This window comes from Bos indicus, chromosome 9 (assembly GCF_029378745.1).
Source record: "Bos indicus isolate NIAB-ARS_2022 breed Sahiwal x Tharparkar chromosome 9, NIAB-ARS_B.indTharparkar_mat_pri_1.0, whole genome shotgun sequence".
In the NCBI taxonomy this organism is placed as follows: Eukaryota; Metazoa; Chordata; class Mammalia; order Artiodactyla; family Bovidae; genus Bos; species Bos indicus.
In genome coordinates, this window is record NC_091768.1 from 100,396,364 (window position 1) to 100,419,914 (window position 23,551).

Sequence of the window (23,551 nt, forward strand, 5' to 3'; positions counted from 1 at the left end):
CATGTACCTTAAAATATATGTAATATTAAGTAAGATTCTCTTATCCAAACATTGATTTCTTAAATTTAAAACCAAAGATACTGTTGCGAGCTGAAAAGTCCTGAATGAGGTGCATGGACTTCCCCATCCTCCAAGGTGAATGATGAGAAGAAGAGAGCCCTTGAAGACAGGGGACGTGCTGTGTGTCTTCTTGCATTATGTATTTTACTCTAAAAGTTGGGGAAATCCACACTATCCTTCATATTAAAAATTGCAACATCTATATAACATAGTCAGAGAAGGCAATGGCATCCCACTCCAGTACTCTTGCCTGGAAAATCCCATGGAGGAGCCAGGTGGGCTGCAGTCCATGGGGTCGCTGAGGGTCGGACACGACTGAGCGACTTCCCTTTCACTTTTCACTTTCATGCATAGGAGAAGGAAATGGCAACCCACTCCAGTGTTCTTGCCTGGAGAATCCCAGGGACGGGGGAGCCTGGTAGGCTGCTGTCTATGGGGTCGCACAGAGTCGGACACGACTGAAGCGACTTAGCAGTATATAACATAGTAAAGTACACATTCTCACCTGATGTGAAGAGTCAACTCATTGGAAAAGAGCCTGATGCTGGGAAAGATTGAGGGAAAGAGGAGAAGGGGATGACAGAGGATGAGACAGTTGAATGGCATCACTGACTCAATGCATATGGTCTGAGCAAACTCCAGGAGATAGTGTCCAGGAGATAGTGAAGGACAGGGAAGCCTGGTGTGCTGCAGTTTATAGGGTGGCAAAGGATTGGACATGACTTAGTGACTGAACAACAACAAAAGTTGCTTGGTTGAAAGATGTGACTTTAAATAAACACTGAAATCAGGGTAGGCCAGTTTTGGCCATAAGGCCAAAGATATCTAAGACATGCTTGTTCTTTTTCCTTCTGCTTGGAGTCACTTCCCTAGATTTGTGAAGAAGCACTAATATGACATAAAAATGTTGCAAAGTTAGTGTTGCATAGGTTAAGTCTTTTAAAAAGAGAGAAAGGAACAGAAAATATAAGTATTATTTTGTTTTAATATTAGTCTTAGGTGTATGTGTGTGCAAATGTGTATGTGTGGGTTTGTGGTCTTTGCAAAGGCAACTGCCTTTTAGGAATTGAGTAGTGTGGCATTCTTAGTCAAGCTTTTTAAATACTTTATCCATTGATCCTTCACTCAAGCTGTAGAAAAAACTGAAAACACAAAATAAAATAACTTCTGCAGGGATCCTTCTTCCATAGCTTGCCCTATTCTCCTCTTTCTTCCAACCAACCAGACCAGCTTGTCTTCAACAGCATCTCCCAGTATTCCCAGTTATCTCCCCAGGCTCCCAGATGCTGCTGATGGAACGTATCTGCTTAGCACCTGCAGAGTTGCAACACCCGGTAAGCCTGGACCACAAGGTGGAGGTCTCAGCCAGCCAGGAGTCTCTCTCCTCTCTGTTCCTGCTTTTCCTTTACTTGCCATCACCTGCCTCCTTCTCCATTACTCAACCACACCATTTATGTGGCGTTCACGGTCATTAAAATCGTTGCATAGACTATGCAGAGAAAGAAAACTGAGAAGCACATTTAGTTGTCATCAGGCCACCACCTCACACAGTCATGAGTCAAATTCTTCCAAATTTATAATTTTTTTTCCTCTTGTTCATAAGACAGTGCCATTAAAACTTTGATTATCAGTTACTACAAAACGGAGGTAAGTGATGGGGGACAGCTCATTATTTAAGTCTTTCTCCAAATACCTGATTTTCATCTAAGCCAGAAAACTCTTCCCTTTCTCAGCATTCTCAGAGCACTTTTTGTCTTGACTAAGACATAGTGAAGTTCCCCTCAGCTTGACTAAAATTGAAACAGTTTTCTTCTGACTTTTATAGGGCCCCTTGCCTCCCTTTTCTTCAAGAATTTAATTTAGAAAACTTGCATTTGTAAGTTACTTTGTTGCCACTTCAAGATGAAGGCCTCCCGCTGGCAACCAACCTCCCCTAATATCCTGCAGTGCTTACTTTTCCACTAGTTCATCCCAGCTAACAACCATCCTGTTTTTTATTTCAGCAGAGTTGAGTTTTGTCTCATTCCCCCATCGCAGTAGCATTGAATAAAATCTCCCGTAAATTCAACCAGTGAAATTATTTTACAAGACAGTCTTCGTGAGGAAGGTAACTATTGGTCTACCGATCTGATCACTGAGAGTGGTCATTGGATGGATCTTCTGAAATTAAGGAAAAGAGGAAAATGAGCAAGTATCTCAAAGAGGTAAAACAACACAAACATGTATGTACTACATCCTAGGCCCGGAGTGTCTCCCATTCTTCTGTGTACTAGTAAACTCAAGATGTTATAGTTGTATCTGTTGAAGACAAAGTAGCAGAACCCAAAGTTCTGCAAAGACTAGATTCAAGAAGTGAAATACTGAAAAAAAGTTTTAAAAAGTCACAAATGGTCTTTTGCTAAATGGTGTATTGGTTCGAAATATGAATAAGTCTTTATTATTTCCCAAATGAGAAAAGGTTACTTGTCTTCTCTGACTAGTTGCATCATACTAATCAGAGATTACTAGACTGAAAGCAGCTTGATTTTTTTTTTTTTTTGTAGTAAGCCATGAGGAAGAGGTCATTTCCCCTCTACATAACTATCTAATTGACTCAGTGCGGGCATATTCACTTGTGTCTGACTCTTTGTGACCCTGTGGACTACAACCCTCCAGGCTTCTCTGTCCATAGGGTTTCCCAGGCAAGAATACTGGAATGGGTTGCTTTTCCTTCTCCGGGAGATCTTTCTGACCCAGGGATCGAACCGGCATCTGCTGTATGGCAGACTCTTTACTGCTTGAGCCATCCAGGAAGCTGGGTTTCCCAGCTGGCACTGGTGGTAAAGAACCTGCCTGCCAATGTAGGAGACACAGGAGACGTGGGTTCCATCCCTGGGTCTGGAAGATTCCCTGGGGAAGGAAATGGCAACCCACTCCAGTATTCTTGCCTGAGAAATCTCATGGACAGAGGAGCCTCCCAGGATATACAGGCCGTGAGGTTGCAAAGAGTTGAACACGACTGAAGCCACTTAGCACGCAGACACAGAAGACTGAACGCAGCCTGAAAGGTGTGGGTCCAGAGTCCTTTCATGGATTAGAAACCGGAGCCCTGGTGGTCTGTGTCCTTCCTCAAGGTTACAGACTCAACGCTCCCGCCCTTTATTCAGAGCCCTTTCACCAAACAGCACTAATTCATACAACAGCTTAGGGAAGGAAATACCATGGAACTAAATTTAAATCGTATTAGACCTGACTGTATTGTTGAATGTTAGCAAAGTCATGTTAAGCAATCACTGACCAATTCAACTGCATTAAATTTATCCAAGTCTATCTAAATTCAAGATAGTTTTATGAAATACATTTTATTGTACTCAAAACTCTGTAAAACTTTCTCCTATGTATATAGGCATTCTGGTTTTAACTTTATATTATTTTATATGGTTTTAAATATCAAAATAAATGATAAAAAGTGGGGGAAAAATAGCACCAACACAGTGGATCAAAACCTCTTTAAGTCTGATGTGAACAACATGCAACTCTGCACCTTTTTCCTAAAGTATAGGACGGCTTTCCATAGCCCACCCAGCGATCACTGCTGGTGCCTGAGCTCTTTCGAAAACGCTGTCATCATCACTGAAGCACAGAGGCACCAGCACCATGAAGATATTTCCACAACTTTTAATTAGCTCCCAGGATTTTTCTTTTAGAGACTGCATTGTTTTAGGAGTAGCAATTAGCGGCTATTTTGGCTCCCTGATTCGTGGCTGTGTTTCTGACTGTCTCTCGTGGATTTAGGAGAGAGAACAATTACGTTTGGAAAGGGCAATGATAGGGTTCTTGCCTGACAGTTTTAACCCGGCCCTGGTGTGAGTCACCATGCTCCTGGAAACAAAGGAAAGGGGTGGGAGCAAGATTTCCACTCTGCTCGTCACGTCGCAATTTCAGGGCACTTCTCTTTGACCCATCTCTGCTTCTTTCTTTCTTTTTTTTTTTTTTCTCTGCTTCTTTCTTAGTTCAAACTAGCATCTTCGAGGCACAGCAATGAAAATTTCTCATTTATAGCTAAAGATTTTTGACGAAAAAAAAACTGAAACATCTTCAGAAATAGGGAGAGCACAGTGTCCTTTCCCTGTTGAACGTTCAGATAAGACCCTGCATGAGCCTTTCAGCCTGTCCGATATTTTTGCTTGTTTCCACTGGAATTTTCCTTCTTTCTTTCCTTCTCTCTTTTCTTCCTTCTTTCTTTCTTCCTTTCATTTTATTGAAGCATAGCAGATTTACAATGCTGTGCCAATCTCTGTTATACAGCAAAGTGACTCAGTTATGCGCATTCCTTTTTCGTATTCTTTTTTAGTATGGTTTATCACAGGATACTGAATACAGTTCCCTGAGCTATACAGCCAGACCTTGTTGTTTATCCTTTCTAAACATAATAGTTTGCATCTGATAATCTCAAACTTCCAGTCCATCCCTCTCCTTCCCTGCTCCCTGCTTTACAAACACTATGAGGAACAAGCATGGAGAAAGGTTATCAACTGGTCAAGGACTGTATAATCATCAGAGGCTTAGGTAGGACGTGGGTTCAGCCAACCACTGCGATATAGTGTCTCATCTAGTTCACTGTTTATTCAGGCTTAAAAAGATCACTCTGGAAATTAACCAAGACAGAGGGCCTTTGAATATAACCTCCAAGATTCAGCTCTGTTGTTGCTTCCCTTATAAAACCTTCCTTCCCTTTAGTAAGAAGATAGCACTTCCTTCTCTTTGCTTATAAAGTGTTTTGTTTGGTTCTCTTTTATACCACTCTTGACTGTCAGATCATAATGAATGCAACCATATTTATTCAAGGGTGGAAACTGTCTTACTAATGCTATTGTTTAATTGCTGGTGATCTGCCTTGAACACAGCAGGTTTCCAATATAGGTTTGCCTAATTAAGTTAAGAGAGTCCTTTGGACAGCAAGGAGATAAACCAGTCAATTCTAAAGGAAATCAACCCTGAATATTCACTGCAAAGACTAATGCTAAAGTTGAAGCTCCAATACTTTGGCCACCTGATGTGAAGAGCTGACTCTTTGGAAAAGACCCTGATGCTGGGAAAGTCCATGGGGTCACAAAGAGATGGACACAACTGAGCAACGGAACAGCAACCAAGCTAAACTGCAGACACGCAAGTATTTGTTCATTAAATGAGGGTCCACTTTCAAGAGCTACAAGTTTTGGTGTATTGTAGTTGGAGAAACATTACAATGCAGCCATCCTAAGATCTATTGCTGTATTTCAACAGTTCTTGTATGTTCTTATTTATCCTGGATCTCTTTGTTCTGATGTGAAGAGTACACACAAGTGCCTAAAAGCACGGATCCATTCAGTTCCATTCCAACTGAGTTCAAATCCAAACCTTGATGCTAAGTAACTGAGAATTTGGGCATGTTTTGATCTCCTTAAATCTCATCTCTCGAGCTGGAGTACAAACAGTTATCTCAGAGTGTTGAAGAATCTGAAAATGGTTGAATATTATATTTAAAAAAAGTCACAACTTTGCTATCAGTTTCTGTCACTGAGCAGATACTATAATGATTGCTTTCATTATTTTTCTGTTTTATAAGATAAATAGGAGAAAAAGCTTTAAATTATTTTATATTATTCATACATAAATAGGACAGTTTCTAGGCTCTGTAGCTCTCCATTCTCAACTGTCATAACTCCAAAAGGAAGAAAACTACTCAAAAATCATTACCCATCTTCTTCTCTAACTGAAAGGAGCAGCTCTTAATTCTGAACATAATAATTGTGCTTTGGAATTCTCAGAATCTAAGGGCTAGGTAGAATGACCCCACCTCTCCAGGGATGTAGAGGTAAGATTGGGAAAGACCAAATATAATTTAATGTTACAACCAGAAGAAAGTGGGAATAGATGGGGTTGCACATGTCACAGTGGTAAAATGTAGTAAAAAATTATAGAATCCAGCCAAATGCTAGGAAATACATAAATTATATATTGAAGATTAATAATGACCTCACCCAAATTAACTTTTTTCCCTTGCACTGATGATATTTCAGATTTGGTAGCATGTTTTGATATAAAAATTTATGTATAGAGTTTTATATTTCTTTTGTGTTTTTCCTTTAATTCACACCTAAAATGAAAGTCAATTAACATGCAAATATCTGGGGATGTGTCTATTTTTCCACCACTCATGCAAAGAGGCATGTTTAAGTCCATGAAGGGAAAATACAAGTTGAAAAAAATTGACCATATGCTAATCATCACTGGCCACTTCCAATAACTTCAGTGTGTTTACAGGCGTTTTAAGTGATTGAAGCTGTGCTTGAACTATGTGTGCCTGTGCTTAGTCATTCAGTCGTGTCTGACTCTTTGCAACCCCACGGGCTGTAGCCCACCAGGCTCCTCTGTCCATGGGATTCTCCAGGCAAGAACACTGGAGTGGGTGGCCATGCCCTCCTCCGGGGCATCTTCCCAACCCAGAGATCAAACCCAGTCTCCCGCATTGCAGGCGGATTCATTACCATCTGAGCCACCAGGGAAGCCCGCTTGAACTATATAGATGTGTGTGTGTGTGTGTGTGTGTATATATATATTCTGCTTTCTTCTCTCAAGGAAGAGGAAAATATAATGATATGTTTGGTAAAATCTGGAGGTTGTGAGATAAATATCTTTGCTTTTTTCCTCTTGAGTTAAAAAGTAGTTTGAGTAGTATCAGTACAGAAAAGGACGTAGGGATTATCAAATTCTAACACTTTGCTTTTCAGATGAGTAAACAATAGTCTATAAAAGCCAGGTCACAGCACAAGCTATCACAAGGCTATGACAGAAGCAGGAGTGGAGGTGTCTTCTCAGCTCTGGTCCAGGCTCTTCCACCACTTATCCTGGTTTTGCACAATTTGGGGTGAGTGGTCATCGCACTTGTACACAGCATTCCCGGGAGTTCCTGTAAAAGGCCCATTGGAACAAGTTAGTTTTAATGTGAGGAGTGAACACTCCTTTGGGGGTGCATTCCAAATGTGAAGTAAGAGTCTATTCTTTTTAGTACACACACAGGCACAGACGAACGAAAACACACACACTCACATTATGTTTGCAGCCCCTTCTACATTTGCCAGAAGAACTAAAGAGCCTCCTGATGAAAGTGAAAGACGAGAGTGAAAAAGTGGGCTTAAAGCTCAACATTCAGAAAACGAAGATCATGGCATCCAGTCCCATCACTTCCTGGGAAGTAGATGGGGAAACAGTGGAAACAGTGTCAGACTTTATTTTAGGGGGCTCCAAAATCACTGCAGATGGTGACTGCAGCCATGAAATTAAAAGACGCTTACTCCTTGGAAGGAAAGTTATGACCAACCTAGACAGCATATTCTAAAGCAGAGACATTACTTTGCTAACAAAGGTCCATCTAGTCAAGGCTATGGTTTTTCCAGTGGTCATGTATGGATGTGAGAGTTGGACTATAAAGAAAGCTGAGCACTGAAGAATTGATGCTTTTGAATTGTGGTGTTGGAGAAGACTCTTGAGAGTCCATTGGACTGCAAGGAGATCCAACCAGTCCATTCTGAAGGAGATCAGCCCTGGGTGTTCATTGGAAGGACTGATGTTGAAGCTGAAACTCCAATACTTTGGCCACCTGATGCAAAGAGCTGACTCATTTGAAAAGACCCTGATGCTGGGAAAAATTGAGGGCAGGAGGAGAAGGGGATGACAGAGGATGAGATGGTTGGATGGCATCACTGACTCAATGGACATGGGTTTAGGTGGACTCTGGGAGTTGATGATGGACAGGGAAACCTGGTGTGCTGTGGTTCCTGGGGTCACAAAGAGTGGGACACGACTGAGCGACTGAACTGAACTGAAGTACATTTGCATTCATATTTATGATTTTTCTGTTACTTCCTTATTGATATTTGAGATTCCAACAATTAAAAAAGAATATTTCATACCCTAAAAAAAGAAAGCTTACTTTTTTTTAACCATATGGCACAATTACAGTGTAATCAATGCAATCAAAACTGCATGAGGACAGTTGACCAGATTTCATATGAGCAGTTCTACTGAAGGTTCACTAACAGAACCTTTGCACAACTTATCAAGTGCTAATATCTACCCAGGGTTACCCCTCATCCTGCCTGTAGTTGGGGTACCTGAGTGATAGCTTTACAAGACCTTATTTGAAATATCTAAGAAGTAGCAAGGTCTTCCCTGGTGGCTCAGTGGTAAAGAACTTGTGTGCCAATGCAGAAGACATGTTTGATCCCTGATCTGGGAAGATACCCTGGAGAAGGAAATGGCCACCCACCCTAATATTCTTGCCTGGAAACCCCCTTGGACAGAGGAGCCTGGCAGGCTACAGTCTGTGGGTCACAAAGATAGTATATTATCGCATACTCAACTGCACTCTGTCCTTAAAAATTGTGAACAATGTTAAGTGTATTCTTTAAGTTTCATAGGGAAATATGAGATTATAAATAAGAAATCCTAGGGAAAGTAAGGCTTGGCTATACGTAGTATTTCTGACTTTATATGAATCTATTTTGACATAAAACTTTTAATATTAGATGAATAAGTAGTAAAATGTAAATATCAATCTTTATTACGTTAGGACTCTTTTTTAAATTTAGAACTTTTATTTCAAAATCAAAGTCATCTGATCTTAATTGGTTACTGATGTGCAAAATCTGTCAAGTTCTCTGGTAGCGATGACAAGCAAGGTACGTACAATGATGCCCAGTTAGGTAGTGTCAAATTCAGTGCTGTAACTTGATGGGATGCTGGGATCCATAAAGGAGAGGAAAAACAGCCCATCCTGCGTCCATACCCATCTCTCACAATGAAAACCCCAAAAAGCTGCTCTTTCCCAGACCAAAGCTGATGTGGCCAGTTCACATCATGGCCAGTTCCTTGAGAAATGGTCTCACCCACTAACAGTAGACTGTTTCTAAGACAATATAATACATCTTGCAAAACCCCTATTTTATTGCCTTTGAAGCTGTTGAAAGTTCCTCTGATGCCCATCCATATTTTTTTTTCCTGGAAAATAAGAGATACCTTCAAGTTCTGAAGACTACAGGAGACAGTTCATACTAAGCTTAAAGTTGTTTCCACCAAATGTCCACTTGGAAACTAGAAGTTAGCGAATCTTACTCTTCTTCCTCCTGTGTCATCTTGGAGTTCAGTTCAATACAACCCCTTGTCAATGCTCATCTTTCCCGTTCCACTTTTCCCACTTCATATTTCTCTGGAATTTTCCTCCATGTTTCAACTTCTCACCTCTTACCTCCTCCAGCCATTTGAACTCTGTTGGACACCATTCTATACTTAAACAACGACAACAATAAAAAAAACACCCAACCTTAGAAACTGTCAAACTTCATTTGACTTCAGTCACCTGATCGTGTGACCATATTCTTGACCATCTCTTAACCCAGAATTACCACTTCTCCAACATCTTGAACTCCAGAAGTTTCAGTGTCTCAAGTCAGGTCTGTGCTGCCCTCTGCTCACCGCATCTCTGTCCACTTCCACTGGGATCAGTATTCTTCCGCTGTGGCGAGCCACCATCTCTTTCTCCATTTCAGCTCAGTAGTTTAGTTCTGTTCTGGCTTAACCACCCTCCCTGATCAATTTAGTCACAAAGGTTCAGCACTTCAACCATATTATCAATATATTTATTTCTGATAACCTCTTATCATGTGGTTACCATGTCTATTAACATCCTGTGAATCTATTAATTAAAGAACCCACCTTTCCCTTCCTATAACAAGGCTGCTTAGCGATGAAAAACCACAGAACAGGCCCACTATGGACTCATAGTCTTCAGTCTCTGATGATTACGTAAAACTCAACTGCCCTTCTTTTATGTACTCCTAGTTGCTTATTTCTGTCTCTCTTAAAACTCTCAGGAGGGAACATCTCCTACTGCAAACAGAATACAGGCCAGAAGTGGAGGACGGGAAAAAACTGCACTCCCTGTCACTTCGGAACCTGTGTCAATCCAGACCCTATGGAGATCTGTCTCTGTTCTCCTTCTTCTAGCTTCAGTGGAAGATTCCATTTCCCCTCTTCATGTGCTAATGTGTTTAAAATAAGCCCCCTGTAACTCCTCTGGGGGATTATTAAACATTAGCTACCGGTATGGCTCCTCCCAGGACCTAAGATTTATCTCCGTCAGTTCTTACCCCATTCCCCATAGTAAATAGACAGGCATTTCTCTCCTGTCGTGAAACAAAGACTTTCTGTTGACTCTCCTCCTCCTCCTCTCCTCATTCTCCTTTCTCTCTCCTCTGTGAAGCTTTATAAATAAAAGTCAATACTTATTTCTTGCATTTCCCCTTCATCACATTGAAATCTGGTGTCTGATTTTTGCACTCTATGACAATTGTTATTATCCAGATTGTAAGTGGTCAGATGACTTAATTCAGTGAATTTTTTTTTTTTTTTTTTTTTGGTTCTTATATTACTCATTCCGTTTATGGTGTGTAAAATTAATTGCTTCTTATAGGTTTTAAGAGTCTCTCTGTCGTCATTGATAGGATTCTCTCTGGCCTCAATTTCTCTTCTTCCGTCTCTAAGCTAATTGTGAAGCAGATTCAGAGACAGTGACTGCAGGAAGCAGGAGTGGTGAAGACCATTCTGGCGATGCTGGTGGGGCCACACAAACTTCTGCAAAAGGCAGCGTTGGCAGTGCTAAAAGTAGCACTTCCAGGGCTAAGAGGATTTTCAGGGTAAGCTGTGGAGTCCGGTCCTCAAGGCTAGAGGCAGCAGATCCTAAATAGCTGTTGAGAAAATCGTGTTTTTTCCTCATGGAATTGAAACAGTGGAAAAAAAAAAAAAAAACTAGATAAATATATAATGAAACCTCGAGTAGTGATAAATGCTAAGAAAATTTAAGAAAAATGACACTGTGATAGGAAGTGGCCAGTGTGGACATGTAAGGTTTTAACTACAGGATCAGAAATCAAGCTGAAGAATCACACTGGGGCCAGGTACTAACAGAGTGAAGCACAAACCATGAAAATATCTCAGACAGTCCTTTCCAGTCATGAGAAGGGCTGATGCCAAGGCCCCAGAACAGAGACAGGTCTGGCAATTTCCAAACATGATCAACACAGCAGGAGAGATGAAATCAGAGCTTAGACAAGGGCCAGCACTTGGAGGAGCTTGGATTTAGTTCTGCATGTGATAGGTATAGTTAGAGCGTTTTCAGCAGTGATGAAACACGACCTGGTTTAATTTGGGGAAATGCTGCTTTGTGTCCTGAATGAAGTAGAGAGTTTCAGAACATCGGAACTGGAAACAAAGACAGAAATAACTGAGTTGAAGGTCTTGGTGCCTTGCAGTTAAGTCACAGGAAAGAGGATGACAGGATATAAGTAGATCCAGGAAATATTTTGAAGGAAGAGCTGATAACACTGGATGATTGACAGCAAATGAAGTATGACTTCTAGGTCTTGAACCTTAGCTCTGAGATAGATGTTAGTGACATTTACGACACTGGGGGCGTGATGGCGCAATGAAGAATTCCTTTGGGGACAAGTTAACATGAATAGGCCTACAAGACATCAGAGAAGAGAGCCTTAAATTGAAGAACTTGACACATAGTAGAGATTGAGCTGGAAATGCAAACTTGACAGCTATTCCAGGTAGTAAATATGTACAGAGAAAAGAGAAATGCCAAGCAACTTAAGGCCAGGGAAAGGATGATCCAGTAAATAAAACTGAGAATAGAGAAAAGAAACGCCATGACTGTGGTGCTCTGGAAGGGTACCTGTGGATCGCATTTCAAGAAAGAGTGAATAATGAAGAAATGGTGCAAACTGCTGACTAGGTGTGGAAAGATACAGGGTACTGGTGCCTTCAACATGAGCAGGTTTGTGAAACAGGAGCGCTAGAGAGGTGGGGTGTAAAGAGGGCTGAGAAAGTGGGGGCAGGGATTGGAAGCAACCCTACTAATGAGCTGTGCTATGAAGAGGAACAGGTGTGGGAGTTACGACATATTCTGAGAACAGACAATGTCTCCACGTTTATATAATTGTTTCTTTAAGGACATGTTTATTTGGTGTGGTAAATGAGATCCAGTAGAGAGGGACAAAGCAAAGATGCTATAGGAAGAAGGGAGAATTAAAGGACTAAAGGGTAAGGGAGAGCAAGAATCGATGAAATCCAGAGCAGAAATACGATAGTGGGAAATGCACCTGAGCAGCTATCCACTCTAACAAAAAAGAAAGCGAGCATCTTGGTACCCAGGGAGACGGGCTTTTGATTTTCCTGCAGCTCCTGTTTTCTAAGCAAAAGTAGATGAAATGTCATGAGCTAATGGTGAAGTGGAAGCAGGAACACTGGGCATTTGAGAGGAAGGAGAAGATGTAAAATAGATACATCAGAGAGAAGCAGTGTACTTCATATAAATGAATAGAATTACCAGGAAATAGGAAGGACCCACTTGGGAATCATAGGGAAAAGTCTAAGAAGGGACTGGGTAACACTGCTCTAATTTTCACCTCTTGCAGGGTAGGGCCTGTGTTTTATTTTCTCGGTCTCTCCTGAGCTTTCTGTGTGTGTGTGTGTTAGTCGCTCAGTCATGTCCAACCTTTGCAACTCCATAGACTGTAGCCCACCAGGCTCCTCTGTCCATGGAGTTCTCCAGGCAAGAATACTGGAGTCGGTAGCCATCCACTTCTCTGGGGGATCTTCCCAACCCAGGGATCGAACCCTAGTATCCCACATTGCAGGCAGATTCTTTATCCTCTGAGCCTACCATAGTAGATACTAAATATGGAGAAACAGACATAGAGAATAGACTTATGGATATGGGGAGAGGGGAGGAGCAGATGAGATGCATGGAAAGAATAACCTGGAAACTTACATTATCATATGTAAAATAGACAGCCAATGGAAATTTGCTGTATGGCTCAGGAAACTCAAACAGGGGCTCTGTATCAATCTAGAGGGGTGGGATGGGGCAGGAGAGGGGAGGGAGGTTCAAAAGGGAGGGGATATATGTATACCTATGACTGATTAATGTTGAGCTTTGACAGAAAACAGCAAAATTCTGTAAAACAATTATCTTTCAATAAAAAATATAAATTAAAAAATAATGGAAATAAATGAGTTCATTGCACAACACTCTAAATGAGAAAATGTTTCTTTATATGTAAATATATCTCAGACTGTAAAAAAATACAGGTGCATAATTCATCTAAAAGCTTCTTTCACAAGTCATGATTATCCTCAAGATTATTACCATCCTTATATTCCATTATACTTTTCAGTTTGTAAAGTTTTCCTTGCAAAACTGTGTGTTTTTTAAACTTTGCTTTTAAGCTATTTGCATAAGTTATGACTATATTTAGGTTATTATATCACAGATGTTAAAAGTAAGCTTATTTTTGAATTAGACCATCATCCATTTGAATTATGGCTCTAAACCCTGTTAGCTGTATGACCTGAGACATATTACTCAAACTATTTTTGCATCAATTATTTAAAAATAAAGTGAAAATACAAACACCTATTTTCTATGCAAAGTGCACAAGTAGAAAAATCATTATAACTGCAAAGATCACAGGAGAGAAAAGAATCAATGTAGGTATCTCAATGCATCAATGTAGCAGGAGAGAAAAGAATCAATGTAGGTATCATGTAGATAACCATGATGATGTGATCACTCACCTAGAGCCAGACATCCTGGAATGTGAAGTCAAGTGGGTCTTAGGAAGCATCACTACAAACAAAGCTAGTGAAGGTGATGGAACTCCAGCTGAGCTATTTCAAATGCGAAAAGGTGATGCTGTGAAAGTCCTGCATTCAATATGTCAGCAAATTTGGAACACGCGGCAGTGGCTACAGACTCGAAAAGGTCAGTTTTTATTCCATTCCCCAAGAAAGGCAATGCCAAAGAATGTTTAAACTACTGCACAATTGCACAAATCTCACATGCTAACAAAGGAATGCTCAAAATTCTCCAAGCTAATCTTCAACCGTATGTGAGGCAAGGACTTCCAGATGTTCAAGCTGGTTTTTAGAAAAGGCAGGGGAACCAGAGATCAAATTGCCAACATCTGTTGGATCATACAAAAAGCAAGAGAATTCCAGAAAATCATCTATTTTTGTGTCATTGACTACACTAAAGCCTTTGACTCTGTGGATCACAACAAACTGTGGAAAAATTCTTAAAAATGGGAATACCAGACCACCTTACCTGCCTCCTGAAAAATCTGTATGGAGGTCAAGAAGCAAAGGATAGAACTGGACATGGAACAATGAACTGGTTCCAAATTGGGAAAGGAGTACATCAAAGCTATATATTGTCATCCTGCTTATTTAACTTATATGCAGAGTACATCATGGGAAATGCTGGGCCAGATAAAGCACAAGCTGGAATCCAAATTGCTGGGAGAAATACCAATAACCTAAGATATCCAGATGACACCACACTTATGGCAGAAAACAAAGAGGAACTGAAGAGCCTCTTGATGAAAGTGAAAGAGGAGAGTGAAAAAGTTGGCTTAAAACTCAATGTTCAGAAAACAAAGATCATGGCATCCAGTCCCATCACTTTATGGCAAATAGATGGGGAAGCAATGGAAATAGTGACAGACTTTATTTTCTTGGACTCCAAAATCTCTGCAGATGGTGACTGCAGCCATGAAATTAAAAGATGCTTGCTCCTTGGAAGAAAAGCTATGACCAACCTATACAGCATATTAAAAAGCAGAGACATTATTTTACTGACAAATGTCCATATGGTCAAAGCTATGTTTTTTCCAGTAGTCATGTATGGATGTGAGAGTTGGACCATAAAAAAGGCTGAGAGCCAGAGAACTGATTCTAGAACTGTACAAAAAAGATCTTCATGACCCAGATAATCACGATGGTGTGATCACTCACCTAGAGCCAGACATCCTAGAATGTGAAGTCAAGTGGGCCTTAGGAAGCATCACTACGAACAAAGCTAGTGGAGGTGATAGAATTCCAGTTGAGCTATTCCAAATCCTGAAAGATGATGCTGTGAAAGTGCTGCACTCAATATGCCAGCAAATTTGGAAAACTCAGCAGTGGCCACAGGACTGGAAAAGGTCAGTTTTCATTCCAATCCCAAAGAAAGGCAATGCCAAAGAATGCTCAAACTACCACACAATTGCACTCATCTCACATGCTAGTAAAGTAATGCTTAAAATTCTCCAAGCCAGGCTTCAGCAATATGTGAACCGTGAACTTCCTGATGTTCAAGCTGGTTTTAGAAAAGGCAGATGAACCAGAGATCAAATTGCCAACGTCCGCTGGATCATAGAAAAAGCAAGAGAGTTCCAGAAAAACATCTATTTCTGCTTTATTGACTGTGCCTAAGCCTTTGACTGTGTGGATCACAATAAACTAGGGAAATTCTGAAAGAGATGGGAATACCAGACCACCTGACCTGCCTCTTGAGAAATGTGTATGCAGGTCAGGAAGCAACAGTTAGAACTGGACATGGAACAACAGACTGGTTCCAAATAGGAAAAGGAGTACGTCAAGGCTGTATATTGTCACCCTGTTTATTTAACTTCTATGCAGAGTACATCATGAGAAACGCTGGACTGGAAGAAACACAAGCTGGAATCAAGATTGCCGGGAGAAATATCAATAACCTCAGATATGCAGATGACACCACCCTTATGGCAGAAAGTGAAGAGGAACTAAAAAGCCTCTTGATGAAGGTGAAAGTGGAGAGTGAAAAAGTTGGCTTAAAGCTCAACATTCAGAAAACTAAGGAAGGGGAACTGTGCGCTTGAGGTGTCCAGAGACTGAGCATTTCAGATCTGCTTGGTAAACCTGGTGCACCACCATGCTGGCCACAAGACTTGTGTGTCTCCGAGCTCTACCTTCCAGGGTTTTCCACCCAGCTTTCACCAAGGCCTCCCTGTTGTGAAGAATTCCATCACGAAGAATCAATGGCTTTTAACACCCAGCAGAGAATATGCTACCAAGACAAGAATTGGGATTTGACGTGGAAAAACAACCCAAGAACTCAAGGAGGCAGCTTTGGAACCATCGGTGGAAAAAATATTTAAAATTGATCAGATGGGAAGATGGTTTATTGCTGCAGGGCCTGCAGTTGGTCTTGGAGCTTTGTGCTACTATGGATTGGGAATGTCTAATGAGATCGGAGCTATTGAAAAAGCTGTAATTTGGCCTCAGTATGTGAAGGACTGAATTCATTCCACTTACATGTACTTAGCAGGAAGTATTGGCTTAACAGCTTTGTCTGCCATGGCAGTGAGCAGAACTCCTGCTCTCATGAACTTCATGATGAGAGGCTCTTGGATAACCATTGGTGCAACCTTTGCAGCCATGATTGGAGCTGGAATGCTGGTACAGTCAATATCATATGAGCAGAGTCCAGGCCCAAAGCACTTTGCTTGGTTACTACATTCTGGTGTGATGGGTGCTGTGGTGGCTCCTCTGACGATACTAGGGGGGCCTCTTCTCCTCAGAGCTGCGTGGTACACGGCTGGCATCGTGGGAGGTCTCTCCACCGTGGCCATGTGTGCGCCCAGTGAGAAGTTTCTCAACATGGGGGCCCCCCTGGGTGTGGGCCTCGGTGTCGTCTTTGTGTCCTCACTAGGATCAATGTTCCTCCACCTACCACTGTGGCTGGTGCCACTCTGTACTCAGTGGCGGTTTATGGTGGATTAGTTCTTTTCAGCATGTTTCTTCTATATGATACACAGAAAGTAATCAAGCGTGCAGAAGTAGTACCAATGTATAGAGTTCAGAAATACGATCCCATCAGTTCGATGCTGGGAATCGACATGGATACATTAAACATATTTATGCGTGTTGCCACTGTTCTAGCAACTTCAGGCAACAGGAAGAAGTGAAGTGACCCAGCTTCTGATATCCTCAATACATCAGATATCTGGCTTGTTTAATAGGGGCAGATATTCATTAAATAGTTTGTACAAGCAGCTTTCATTGAAGTTTAGAAGATAAGAACTTGTCATCATGTTTCAAACGTTCCAGTAATGTGATGCTTCAGGTCTGTTTTTCTCCTGGAGAATAAATTCAGTAGTTCTCTTCCAGATAGCACATGCATTTTCAATTCTTGTGTCTGAGTAATTCTACAATGTTCAAAAGATTGTGAAAACCAAGGTTTGTTTTTCAAGAATTTGAGTGTTTTATCTATTTTAACATTTATTTGGTTTAGTGAAAGTTCACAAACTTGTGTACCTGCACTTTCCTTTTTGGAATGTTGAATATTAACAAGTAATGTCATAAGTAATGAAAGGATTTGGTGAAGGGACCAGAGAGAAGCAAAAGGGCACCTGCAGTGTTTCTTTGAATGCTCAGCACTGAGGCGATGGCCGCGGCAAGCCAGGGAGTCTGCACATGGGCAGACGAGGCATGGCTGCATCTCCGCAGAGCCGCCAGACACACTGAGCAGGTGACAAAGACATCGAGGGTTCTCCAGGCGCTCCTTACAGTACAGATGGGGTCATGCTTGACTGCCTGCTGTCTCACGCTGTTAGCAGAGTTCAAAATGCTAACCACATGGAGAATTCCTGTTATGTGACGTGTATGTTGTAAGTCTTACTTTGAATCACCTGAAACAAAGTATCATTAAAACACTCAGGAAAAAATACTCAAAGCATGAATGTTATTGCATTTTTAAGTATAGAAACAATATGTGCATAATTGCTGGAAAATTTTGCAAATTTATTGAGATGCTTAAAGAAATGCATGCTTGCCTTTCTCATTTCTTCAAGCTTTAAAACTTTTATCAGAAAAACCTGTTTGTGATTTATACTTGAGATTATGAAAGTTCTTCCCTTTAATCTGATTTCTTGCATTCAAAAAGGAAGGCAAAGTGAGGCTTTTTTCCTGAACTGTATCGATCAAAAATGTAATGGAGAAAACACTTCATTAGAGTTTCCCCCGCCAGAATTTTCCTTCCGTATAGACCGTTATCTTGTGCCCTTTGTAAGTTTTTTGATACAGAAGAGTTATTTCTGGAAGCTCTTAAGAATGAAAAAACTGTATGATTATTGAGATGGTATATCGACAAATATTTATTACAGTAATCCAGAAAAAACTATGCTAACCACCTCACTTCAGGATGTTTATTTCTGAATAATAAAGGTTCTAGTCAGATGGTAAAAAAAAAAAAAAAAGAAAAAGAAAACTAAGATCATGGTATCCGGTCCCATCACTTCATGGGAAATAGATGGGGAAACAGTGGAAACACTGTCAGACTTGATTTTTCTGGGCTCCAAAATCACTGCAGATGGTGACTGCAGCCATGAAATTAAAAGACGCTTACTCCTTGGAAGGAAAGTTATGACCAACCTAGACAGCATACTCAAAAGCAGAGACACTCCTTTGCCAACAAAGGTCCATCTAGTCAAGGCTATGGTTTTTCCTGTGGTCATATATGGATGTGAGAGTTGGACTGTGAAGAAGGCTGAGCGCGGAAGAATTGATGCTTTTGAACTGTGGTGTTGGAGAAGAGTCTTGAGAGTCCCTTGGACTGCAAGGAGATCCAACCAGTCCATTCTGAAGATCAGCCCTGGGATTTCTTTGGAAGGAATGATGCTAAAGCTGAAACTCCAGTACTTTGGCCACCTCATGCAAAGAGTTGACTCATTGGAAAAGACTCTGATGCTGGGAGGCACTGGGGGCAAGAGGAGAAGGGGACGACAGAGGATGAGATGGCTGGATGGCATCACTGACTCAATGGACATGAGTCTGAGTGAACTTTGGGAGTTGGTGATGGACAGGGAGGCCTGGCGTGCTGTGATTCATGGAGTTGCAAAGAGTTGGACATGACTGAGCGACTGATCTGATCTGATCTTATCTGTTAGAGAAGACTCTTGAGAGTCCCTTGGACTTCAAGGATATCCAACCACTCAATCCTAAAGGAAATCGGCCCTGAATATTCATTGGAAGGACTGATGCTGAAGCTGAAACTCCAATACTTTGGCTACCTTATGTGCTGCTACTGCTAAGTCGCTTCAGTCATGTCTGACTCTGTGCAACCCCATAGATGGCAGCCCACCAGGCTCCCCTGTCCCTGGGATTCTCCAGGCAAGAACACTTGAGTGGGTTGCCATTTCCTCCTCCAATGCATGAAAGTGAAAAGTGAAAGTGAAGTTGCTCAGTCATGTCCGACTCTTAGCAACCCCATGGACCACAGCCTACCAGGATCCTCCGCCCATGGGATTTTCCAGGCAAGAGTACTGGAGTGGGTTGCCATTGCCTTCTCCAACCTTATGTGAAGAACTGACTCATTTGAAAAGACCCTGAATCTGGGAACGATTGAAGGCAGGAAAAGAAGGAAACAATAGAAAATGAGATGGTTGGATGACATCACAAACTTGATGGACATGAGTTTGACCAAGCTCCAGGAGTTGGTGATGGACAGGGAATCCTGTCTTGCTGCAGTCTATGGGGTCACAAAGAGTTGGATGTGACAGAGTGACTGAACTGTTCTCAAATTTGGATATGTTATTACAGAGTCACTGGTGTCTGAACTGTCGTAAATAATTAGAAAAATTGAAAAAATATATGAAACAACTTTTTCACATATTGCACCAAAGAAGGAAAAGTATTTAACCCTGGGAAAAGGGAGACCAATGAGGTGTGTCCTACCATCACTCCTTTTTTGCTTGATGTCCTTTAGTACGCCATTTGTGGGAGCCGTTCTTAAAGTAGAGTCTGGAGTTTTGCTGACTTGACAAGGAAGAAAGGGGTGTCTGGGGGAGTGCTGATGGCTGGAATTTGAGTTGCAGAGTTCCAGAGAGGAGGATGCAGTGCAGAGGAAGAGCTTCAGGGGCCCACACAGTGGCCCTGTGAATTCTTGCCTGGATCCTGAGACGTGCACTTGTAGAGACCAGCAAGGAGAAACTACCCTGTAGCCATAAGCGGCCAGATCAGGCAAACACATGGGGGTCTGAGGTGTCTGAGTTCCCCTCAACCAGCGTGGGTGATGAAAGACCATTCAACTCTCTGTTGAGATCCCAGGAGGGTAACACTTCCGTGTCAGATTCACCTAGAGGTAACATACGGCCAGTCCAGAGTTGCCTTATCAGAACATGAAAAGAAGCTGCAAAAGTTTTAAGTTTCAGCATTTACTTCCTGGGATAAAGAGTATCGGCACCTGGACTTGTCCCTCCCATAACTATAGCTTCACATTGGATGAAAAACTGAAGTAAGCAGATCCTCTGAATGAACTTATTGGAAAAGAACCTGATGCTGGGAAAGAAGAATGGGGTGACCGAGGATGAGATGGAGAGATAGCATCAGCAAGTCAATGGACATGAATTTGAGCAAGCTCTGGAAGATAGTGGAGGACCGAGGAGCCTGGTGTGCTGAAGCACACGGGGTAACAAAGAGTCAGACATGACTTAACAGCTGAACAACGACAGCCTACAAGTAACTTAATCACCTGCCATCTCAAACTGAAGCCCGATTGAAGAAATGTTTCAAAATTGTAATATCACAATATCCAGAATCTATTTAAAAAAATCACTTGATATGCAAAGAAACAGAAAAAAGGTGAACCATAAATGGAAAATGTTAGGTAATAGGGACTCAGAAATTCCAGAGATAATATAATAAGAGACAAATTCTTTAAAATAGCAATTATAGCTATATTCAAGTATTTAAAGGAAATAAATAAATGATATAAAAAGAAATATGTGGGACTTTTAGGGAAGAAAAAATATGAGTTGAAATGAAATTTTCAGTGAATTGACTTAATAGAATATTAGAATCTGCAGGGGAAATATATAATGAGTTTGAAGACATAGCAATCAAAGTTAACCAAAATAAAGGACACTGGGAAAAAAGGCTGAAATAAGCAGATCCTCAGAGACTTGCATACAATATTAAGGAGTGTAGCGTGCTATTTAAAGGAGAGGCGAAAGGGGGGAGCAGAAACAGTATTTGAAGGAATAATGACTGAAATTTTTCCAAATCAGATGAGAACTATAAAACTGTAGATGCAAAAAGACTGAAAAATCCAAGCAGGAAAGATAAAAATAACACAAATGACATCATAGTCAAATTGCCCCAAGGGTAGGGCATGGCATTTCTCCATCTTATCTTCTTCCAGAACCTGTTCCAAGCCATGGGGTGTGATGCAGACAACGGGGATGATGGGGAGCAGCTGGTGATTGGTAGGTGTCCTTGTTTGTGAAAATAGGATGCATTGGTTTTACTCTAGGTTCTTTCAAGCTTTCTATTGGTTATAAATGTATTTCTCTACTGAAGGGAAAATGAACAGAGCCTTTTTGACAAAAGATTTTGCACCAGGCTTCAGGGTCTGAAACACAAGGCCGGAAGTTCCTCTGCTTCAAGTGGAAGCAAGTTTTTGGTGCCCCTTCCCTTCTAGTTTTGACTTGAAGCAGATCTTTTGTGCTAGGCCTTTCCTTCTCTGCCCCACCACAAAATACCCTACACACAGCCACATTTTACTCTCAGAAAAATGCCATCATTCCTAAAATATCGGTACAATCTGGAGAAATTAGAACATCCCACCCTTCATTCTCAGCCCTCTTGGTCAAGACCACTCCTTGCTGTCATTCATGCAAAACGCCTGGACTGCTGGTTTTGTTGTTGCTGTTCAGGCACATGGTGTGTCCGACTCTTTGAGATCCCATGGACGGCAGCACCAGACTTCCCTATCCTTCAGTGTATCCCAGAATTTGCTCAAACTCATGTCCATGGAGACAATGATGCCACCCAACCTTCTCATCCTCTGTTGCTCCCTTTTCCTCCTGCCCTCAATCTTTCCCAACCTCAGAGTCTTCTCCAATGAGTCAGTTCTTCCATAAGGTGGCCAAATTGTTGGAGCTTCAGCTTTAGCATCAGTTCTTCCAATGAAATTCAGGGTTGATTTCCTTTAGGATTGACTGTTTTTTTTCTCTTTGCAGTTCAAGGGACTTTCAAGACTCTTCTCCAGCACCACAGTTTGAAAGCATCAGTTCTTCAGCACTCAGCCTTCTTTATGGTTCAACTCTCACATCTGCACATGACTACTGGAAAAACCATAGCGTTGACCATATGAACTTGAGAGGGTAACAGACAGAAAGGCCAGGGGTCTCCAAATAGAGGAAATAGCCTGCAAGTGTCAGACATTTTTATCTCTCTTAAGCGGCAGGAGGAAACAAACTAGCAATATTTTTTTCCTTCTGTATACAAATTTAAAGGGAGGTTTCTCTTAAAATACTGTGTTGCCATAATGATACCTGGTTTCACCTGAAGTTAGCTATTCTTGAGCCTAGAGATAATCAATGCCTTTTTCTTATGGAAATGTCCATCTTAAGCTATGCTAATGTACTATGCCTTTACCCCAAACTCTGTCTCCAAGTTGGTTCCGCCTCTTGGCCCAGAACCTACTTGACAAACCAGTATGGATATTGTTCCCCTAATCTATGTAAATGAAACTATTTGTATGGTAGTCTGCCCTTCTTCAAGATTCAAGTTAATCATTTTATGGCCCAGGATAAACCATTTGGCGCCAAGACTATCCCAAAATGCTTCTTATGGGTGAGGGGCCTGGTGCCATTCTGAATTTTAAGACATTCCTTTCTTTCATTAACAAAATATAACATCCAGCTGAAGACTAGCAGGCGGGTACTCTTTCTGCCCCCTTCTGATGCCTATGTCAGAAGCTTTCTCTATCTCCTTTATACTTCAATAAAACTTTATTACACAAAAGCTCTGAGCGATCAAGCCTCGTCTCTGGCCCCGGATTGAATTCTTCTCCTCCGGGGGCCAAGAATCCTGGTGTATTCGCGTGATTCAACAACAACCTTTCAAACTTTTGCTGGCAAGGTGATGTCTCTGATTTTTAATACGCAGTCTAGGTTTGTCATAGCTTTTCTTTCAAAGAACAAGAGGTTTGTTTTTTTTTTTTAACTGCTAAAACTCTTTTTTTTATTTTATTTTTTAACTTTACAATATTGTATTGGTTTTGCCATATATCAACATGAATCTGCCACAGGTATACACGTGTTCCCCATCCTGAACCCTCCTCCCTCCTCCCTCCCTGTACCATCCCTCTGGGTTGTCCCAGTGCACCAGCCCCAAGCATCCAGTATCGTGCATTGAACCTGGACTGGCGGCTCATTTCATATATGATATTATACATGTTTCAATGCCATTCTCCCAAATCATCCCACCCTCTCCCTCTCCCACAGAGTCCAAAAGACTGTTCTATACATCAGTGTCTCTTTTGCTGTCTCGTATACAGGGTTATTGTTACCATCTTTCTAAATTCCATATATATGCGTTAGTATACTGTATTGATGTTTTTCTTTCTGTCTTACTTCACTCTGTATAACAGGCTCCAGTTTCATCCACCTCATTAAAACCGATTCAAATGTATTCTTTTTAATGGCTGAGTAATACTCCATTGTGCATATGTACCACAGCTTTCTTATCCATTCATCATTTCATGGCTGCAGCCATTGTCCCCAGTGAGTTTGAAGGCCAAGAAAATAAAGTCTGTCACTGA

At 41.3% G+C, this 23,551-nt stretch overlaps 1 long non-coding RNA gene and 1 pseudogene across 1 annotated transcript; both read left to right on the forward strand.

Annotated features, from left to right (window-relative positions):
* Positions 1–1,091: 1,091 nt before the first annotated feature.
* On the forward strand, positions 1,092–23,551 carry LOC139184988 (uncharacterized). The gene is made up of 2 exons (XR_011568569.1): positions 1,092–2,264; positions 21,966–23,551. It is a non-coding gene; the product is annotated as an uncharacterized lncRNA (long non-coding RNA).
* Positions 15,820–17,118, forward strand: LOC109564105 (growth hormone-inducible transmembrane protein pseudogene; annotated as a pseudogene).